The sequence below is a fragment of the Cyanistes caeruleus genome, chromosome 1 (assembly GCF_971803275.1).
Source record: "Cyanistes caeruleus chromosome 1, bCyaCae1.hap1.1, whole genome shotgun sequence".
Lineage (NCBI taxonomy): Eukaryota > Metazoa > Chordata > Aves > Passeriformes > Paridae > Cyanistes > Cyanistes caeruleus.
Window position 1 is genome coordinate 21,061,561 of NC_141701.1, and position 8,141 is coordinate 21,069,701.

An 8,141-nucleotide genomic window follows, 5' to 3' on the forward strand; every position below is an offset into this window, starting at 1 on the left:
TGTGAACAATGATTATTTCTCCGTGTTTTGTTTTGCTCTAGACTGCAATCTGTTTCTAGTGTGTAACAACGTTCTTCTACATATGGGCTTACTAAAAATACCTTGCTGCAAGTCTTTTCTGCAGTACAAATACAGCAGAGTCCCAGTGGTATGCTGGCCAGTCTGTGATCAGCAGAGGCTTGATTTTAAAGCAGTTCAGATATGGCACAGAGAAATATGGCAGCATGAGGTCAACAGTCAGGAGTAGGATTGTCATTACTGTAACTGGGTAAAAGGGACAGAAATAACAATTGTGAGGCGTGGAAGAATAGGACTGGAAAGGTCCTCAAGAGACCACCCCAGTCATTCCTGTTGGCTGAGGCAGCATGAGTCACACCTCTGTCAATCCTTGTATGAGAGCCAAGCCTGTACATGACAGGGTAATCCAGACTCCAGAGCTGGATCCCACCATCATCCCAGGCAGTGAAACCCAGTGCCTCACCTTAGCCAGTCTCATACAAGCCTTCCTTCATAACATTTTAAAATTCCTTTCCCTTCTCCTCACCAGGAATGCAAAACAAACCCCCAAAAATATAAGAAGTTGTTTGCGCTGTGGGTTTTGTGATTTAAGAGCTGTCCAGCCTTGTCCTTGTTGCCTTTCCCTATGGGTTATGGTGAACAACCCAGCTGTCTCAGCAGTCCTTCCTAGTCCTCTGGCCATGCCTGTCAGTGTTTGGTACATTGCAAACCACGAGTCTTAGGGATAAATGTCACAGATGGCACTGCTCAAGACATCTGGCTCCTCTCAGCAGCACCGACATGATCTGGCCATGGTGGTTGGGACCCATTTTCTGTTGGCCATGACCAGAAAAACCCTGGGTACAGGAGAAAAGGACAGGTAATTTTCCACACAAAACAATGAAAAAGACAAAAAGTCAACAGGACAGAGGAGAAAAAGCATCTCAAATTTAGACTGCCCAGAATGAGTTTCTCCATAATTACATGCGGCCTAATACTGGTCCTAGGGGACCTGCCACCTTGTGCTGGTTTTCTTGAAAATATGTCATTTTCTGGGGAAAGGGGTCGGCTTCAAGTGTCCTCTGTTGAGATCCTGCTTGGGAATTGAGGGCATTTAGGCTGTTTCAGACAGAAATTACCATCCTGTTATTGGCTACTCCCCACTAACTCACTTCTAAAGCTGATTCAAGGTATACATTGGTATCTCACAAACAGAACACAATTGGATTTTTGAAAAACCTAATTCCAGGTATTTTTCTGGAAGGGTTTCTGAAGGAAACTCCCCAAAGGCTTTCCTCTGTTCCCATCTCTGCACCTTGCACAAGGACACTAGGGTACCCTTAACTGCTGTCCCCCACCACTTTTACCAAAACACCCTGATTACCAGTCAGGCTGGGTTCCCACCCCTGCAGGGGTCCTTGCTGAACTCAGCTGGAGCTGTGAGGCATCTTTGCATTACTTCCCTGCTCTCCCTCTTTACTTCATGCAGTTTTGTCTTGCACAGATGGCACAGTGCCATCTGTGACCATTGCCACTGCACTGCCATGGTGGCCCAAGGATGCTGCTGCAGGGAGGGAGGCCGTGCACGTGGTTTGCCAGCAGCTTTTGGAGAGGGAAAGCACCGTGTGAACATGTGTGGTGCTGCTCTGTGGGGTGTGCCACTCACACACAGCCGCTTTGTTTTGTCATTCTAGGGACACTATTGGAAATGACATTCATTGTAATGTGTTTATCCTACTGGATTTAATTAGAAACATTCAGCTTTAATTAAGTGTTTGTTTTGCAGTCCCAGTAGTTCTATTTTGATAAGGCTCTGTCATGCAAATGCTAAATGAAGCTGAGGAAGTAGATTACTGCATGTCATAGCTCCTGAGTAATGATTAAAGACAATGTAGTGTGAGATACAGTTGCTGAGAGTGGGAGGCAACTCTGTGCTTTTTTTCAAGTGTTTACTTCATGCTTTCCAGGAAATTTCCTGTACTATTAGTTCTGGGTGTCCTCAGACCCATTCTTTGCTCTCCAGCATCCTTCTCCCAGGACTTTTTCAGGGACTGACAGGGGTGCAGTGGGCACAGGGAAGGTTGTGCTGTGCCTCTGACTCCTCCATCCTTCCACCTAGGACAGGACACCCAGGACAGGGGGACCAGGGACAAAATAAAGCTCCATGCAAAAAACAGGCGTCTTTTTCTCTCTCCTTTTCTCAGTAAACCTGCAATTTTTCCTTTCTATACAGAGTTTGGGTGCTAATGCCTGACTTGCCCATGCATGGGTCACTCAGTATATATAAAAAGGCTGCATATTCTGTAGCTGCTGCCTCTGTTAATGGTTTTCTCTATTTACCTGCAAACATTTATTGCTTGAAGTGTAACCTGAAGCTTAGCAGAGAAATAGGTTCCAGTTATAATTAACACATAGGGAACAGATCTAAGCAAGAGTTTTCACACAAAGTCATACTAATGCATGAACTCTTGCTTTACAGATTTACAGATGAAAGATGTTTTTCACATCAAATAACATAAATACTGGTTTGGGGTTTCTTTTGAGAGTGTAACAGTGAGCAGAGAAAAGAATTCCGTGCCTCAGACCCAGGAACATAAATCAGCTCTGACTGAGGAATTTCTACCTGTGAAGAGCCACACCACTCCATGATGACAGTCTCTTTCCTTTGATTAGGTCATCATCAAAATTAACAGCCCTTTATTGCTGGCCTGGTGTCCTCTCCCTCTGGAGGTTCAGTCCTAAAGGAGATGAAATATTATCAAAGAAAGACAAATCCCCTCTCAAACAGATTTTGCTGTGGTTTGTGATCAGATGAGGCAGCTTTGTGCTGAGCTTCTGAACCTCTGGAGATTGCTTTTCTGGGGAGACAGAGCAGGTTGAGCACCCAGGGCAAGACACCCTCCCCAGTGCAGTGTCCTGCAGGTGGAGCTTGCCCTTTCCTTGGGGGTCCCTCTGTCTCTGGGTAGGTACACAAGCAGATTGTGGTTTGCCTCCTCTGCCCTTTCTTTTCTGTACTAACAGTCTCTCTCCCAGTCTTCCTTCTCTCACCCTGTCTTTCAATCTCTTCATTTTGCACTTGGAAGCTTTTCTGCTTTCCTTCTGTACTTTCCCTTTTCCAGCTTGACTTTCCCAAGGTGATTTACCTTCAGTAAACAGCTTCTGTGCTCAAGAACCTGCTGTTGTTCTTGGCAGAAACATCCCTTATAAACCACAAACAGGTAATTTCCACAGTAGGAGCTCCATGACATTGGTCAGACCTAGATCTCCAAATGTTAAGATACTCATGCAAAAGCTATAGTTTAATATGTGAAATGTTAATAGTATTTACATTTTGTGCCATAGCATAAAAGAATTTGCATTTTAATAAATGCAAATTGCTTTCCTTGAGTTTATTGTGTATTCTGTCCTCCAACAATCCATCATGAGAAGCAGGCATGACAAACAGCCACAGAAGTTCCCATGGTGTTTTGAAGCCTGCTAAATACACCACACACAGCAACAGAAGCCTTTAGAAGTCAGCTTTGTCTCCAGATTTGAAGTGTCCCTTGTTCACACAGCTCTCTGCAGTGCTGCTGGCCGGTCTCCCAGCCCCACTGGAAAGCAGCCTGATATGGGTTACGTGCAGGAGCCAAGCAGTAGCTCCTCCATTTGCAAAATATGGTGGAAAGAGATAATCTCCGTGCATGGGGTGTTGGGATGAACACATGGATGGGCTGTGGACCATTCTCACCTCACCAAAACTCGTGCCAGGAAAGGAGCAGACCTTCTTGCCTTGGCTGTGGCTTCACTCCTCACAGGCACTCATTGAGAAACAAGCCACACTTTGTCTCTAAGGCAGAAAGAAGTGAGAGAGAATGCTTTGAAAAGTGATGAGAATGTTTTGAAAAGTGGGAAGTGAGGACTACCGCACAGCTGCTCTGCCAGCTCAAGAATGTTTCAGCACAATGATAACAACACCCTTATGAGTGAAGCCTTTCCCTGATGGAACCTGAAGCAACTGTGCAGCTGGTCTGGGAGATGGAGGAAGGACATAGGCCTGGGCATGGGCTTGGGCAGGAGTACCTCCTTCCTTCTGGCAGAAAATGTGGTGCTGCAGATCTCCCTGGTGGATGTGTTGAAGCTTTATGAGGGACCACCATGGTGCATTCCAGGAGTCATAAATAGCAGGTGAGGCACAGGAGGGGACCTTTGCCACAAGGTAGATCAGACCCTCTGCTACTTAGTGAGAGCAGTGAAACTGGTAGGGGACCTGCATGGAGTCTGTGGCACAACTGAGGAACGTGCCACCCAAATGCATAAAGCAGTCATTTTTTCCCACCTCTTTCCACTAATTTGGGGGAGGAGTGCTTGGACATCACTCTTAGGAGAGGCACGGGCTGTGTGGCACTATGGTTCCAGAATCTGAAGCCCTGAACTTAATAGTGAGGGCAAGTAAGACCTTTCTAAATATTTGTTGTCTGGAGCTGACAAGTGATCTGAAAAAACATGAAGCCTTACATAACTCCATCTGGGTAGGTGAAAGTTTTCTCTTAACTCTAGCCTAAAGCAAATTGTTTACCATTTACTTTCTTCTTGGCTTGACAAAGTAGCTGTTATGAAAAGCAGATTTAACCATGAAGAAATGCCCTTTGCACTATTGTCTACCCCTTTCCAAGCTGCAGAAGCTGGATTTCAACAGCATGTTTTGGAATTCTGGGGCACTGGTAACATTAGCCCATCTCTCCTCCTCACACTGCCTTCTTCTGCTTGTCTGTGGGATAAACTTTCCTTGGCACTTCTTCCCACACACTTCAGATTAGCTCTCCCAGCATTGTAGCAGTGATTTATGTGCTTCTGTGCTAGCAGCCCACCACTGTGTATCGGTAGGATTACATAAAGATGGGTGACAGGGAGAGCTCTTAATCACCACATGAAAAAAGTATTTAACTGTTACCTGTCTCACAGTGAGGAGCAGTGCTTTTAAAGCCCTTGTGACATTTCCATGCTTCAAGCTCAGAATCTTATTTTAAATCTCCTGTCATCACATATGAGCCTTGACATTTGGTACAGGAATTAAAAATATTTATGTATCAGCTTTCAGGGAAAGAACATGCAGAGTGTTAATGGCCTTTCAAGTTCAGGTTTTGGCTCCCATTCTGAGTTCCTATTCTCTCTGGATGTCCCGTATCAAAAACAAAGTCTCATTTTCTTTTGCTATGCACATAGATACACACAAACGCTGAAAAGCAGCTTGCAGAAGTGAACTGACATGCCACCTGCTCATGAATACCCATTTCTCAAAACCATGCTGGAATAACTTCCTCTGTTAACTTTTTTTCCAAAATAGTGTTTTACCAGTGGATTATAACCAAACAGCTAAAATACAGCAGGGTGTTCTTTCCCCTCATAACAAGACTTAAAGACTTAAGACTGCTCCCTCTCTACTTCCTATGTGATTTATTACATGCATAAATGTACAGCCTTCCCCCAAGGCTGACACCTCATCTTTCGTATCTTGAATGCACAGCAGATGTTTAGGAAGTAGAAAACTTATAGTGTAACAACAAGAGCTAGAATATAAAGATATGTGACTGAAACAAATGTTGTGGTAACAATATTAGAGTTTTGTGGTTTGCAGTTTCAACTTTGACTTTCAGAAAGTGACATTTATATGCGCTCTGGGAATGTGATAATAATCTTGGCACTCCTAAGTAGTTTTCCAGTTTGAATGATAATATAGAGCAAATTAATTTCAGTTCTCAGATTAAGCATCTCCCCTTCCCTAGATGGTAATGAGTCAAAGCTACTACAATAAAATTTAATGTCTGCTGTCCTGTTCCTTTAGCTCATGTGCATTCAGTAAAAATATAAATCCAGAACTGTTGATTGAAGGTCTTTCCATACAAAACTAGCTCCTAATGTTGACCGTTCTGTGCACTCACAAAGTAATTATAACTTCAGTGTGTAAGAAACAAACCAAACCAAACCAAAACAACAAAGAACTTTATTGCACCACATCTCTGTTTGCAGAGACTCCACTTTTTTTCCTTTTAAAATATTTACAAGGACATTTTTCATTCAGTGTTTTCAGTGGAATGCTGCCCTTAAAGTGGTGCAGAACCCAGTGGGTGTTCACTGCAGATGCTACTAAATTTGATGAAGGTGGAAGACAGGGTAAACTCAAAGAAGACTGATAGGTGAATTACTGTCTGGAAATAGAAAGTCAATTTGAAACACTGATGTTCTTTAGCCTCTCATCAGACAATTCAAATCTGGAGAAGCAGAAGAGGTGACAAAAGTGCCCTAACAAAGTATCCAGATGACTATGTTAATAATCTGATCTTGGTTTCCAAGGAACCCTGCTTTGTTTCAGTACAAAATGCTATCGGAAAGAGCATCATAAAATTGTTGCTCCATTCTGGAATGAAATAGAGGTGTTCTGTCCTGGGGAGAAATCTAGAGGGGATGTCCTTAGTCTGGAGACTCTGCAGGGAAAGGATTGGTCCCAGAGATGTGTGGATCCTTTTATTCATTTGAGTATTTTCTAAGGTTGTCAGATACACACACAGAGCCCTGGAATCCACTGCTCACTTTTGAGCCCCGCACTACAAGAAAGACACTGAGGTGCTGAAGTGAGTCCAGAGAAAGCCAATGGAGCTGGTGAAGGGTCTGGAGCACAAGTCCCATGAGGAGTGGTAGAGGAAGCTGGGGGTGTTTAGTCTGGAGAAAAAGAAGCCTGAGGTGACCTTACTGCTGTCTACAGCTACCTGAAAGGAGGCTTTAACCAGGGGGGGTCAGGCTCTTCTCCCAGGTAACAGGCTGTAGGACAGGAGGAAATGGCCTCAAGTTGCACCAGGGAAGGTTTAGGGAAAAATTTCTTCATGGAAAATGTTGCCAAGCACTTGAACAGGCTTTTCAGGGAAGTGCTTGAGTCACTGTCCCTTGAGGCATTCAGAAAATTTGTGGATATGATCTTATGATTTCAGGGACACGATCTATTGGTAGATTTGTCAGTGTTGGATTCACAGCTGTACTTAATGGTCTTAAAGGTCTTTTCCAATCTAAATCATTCTATGATACTGTGAAAAGATTCTACTTTGGATTGGGGGTTTGACATTGTCTTTTTGATGTGCTTCCCAGTCTAAAAAAACCTTATTTATCAGCAGAAAGATGAATATTGAGGGTATTTTATAGTCATAAAGAAGAAGTTTAGCTACAATCTTAAACACAAGTATCCTAGCCAAGGCAAACAGGGAAAGCCTAGTGTTTTGTTTACAAAGGGATAGCTGCCCTTCAAATATTTACAAAGGATGAAGGCAAATTCAAGAGCTGTTGGCAGAAGGATTGGAAGCAGTATTGAGTATCTTCATGCAAGCTTATTACTCTTGGGGTGAAAAAAAGACTTAGACTTTGCAAGAATAGTTAAGCCTGAAATTATGAATGTAACTATGAAAAAAAAAAAGAAAAGAAAGAATTTAAATACAACAAATGCCAAGCAAGTTCTGGATCTGCAGTCACATTACTTGATATTACCCTTTCAGTTTCTTTGATTAAGGAAGATCATGTGCCTGAGGGAATAAATCCTTGTGTTAGCAAATGTAAGTTATAAAGAGGTTAGGAATGTTCCCACCTATCTGTGGACAAGGACAATGTGTGCTACACATTTTATTTAAAAAGGCATGGCAGGTAAGAAGAGAGGGATGTCTAATTACCTCAGCCTGGCTGAACAGGTTGAGTTTCCATGCCTGGGGATGGAAAGATGTGCCTCAGCTGACAGAAGTGTGGGTAATTTAGGACAGGGCAGAGAGGAGTGGAGAGAGTGAGGAAACAGGGAACTCAGAGTGTGTGGATGGACCAAGGGGCTTGGGGAAGAGAGGACCACATCTTGGCCTCTGAGATGATGGAAAGGAGGGGGCCATGTGGATTAAACTTCTGATGGACAGAAAACAGGACATTTTCTTCATAAAGATAGAATAGACTGGGGAAAATTTGTTTTCTGGTCTTACTTATTCAGCATTTTACTTCCAGCAATTCTGGTTATTTACTTGTTGTTGTTTTTGTTTACAGACAGCAACTGTTTGCCTGGCTCTAGTTCATGATTTTGCCTTGTGAGGAGTCATTCCTGCACATGTGTGCCTGTTTGAAAGCACAGGTGAGCCAGGTCT

General features: G+C 43.3%; 1 long non-coding RNA gene across 1 annotated transcript; it reads right to left on the reverse strand.

Moving 5' to 3' along the window:
* Window positions 1–1,962: 1,962 nt before the first annotated feature.
* On the reverse strand, window positions 1,963–4,060 carry LOC111924735 (uncharacterized). The gene is made up of 4 exons (XR_002861822.2): window positions 3,986–4,060; window positions 3,728–3,826; window positions 2,621–2,735; window positions 1,963–2,112 (listed from the first exon to the last, which is right to left on the reverse strand). It is a non-coding gene; the product is annotated as an uncharacterized LOC111924735 (long non-coding RNA).
* Between the last annotated feature and the right edge of the window lie 4,081 nt (window positions 4,061–8,141).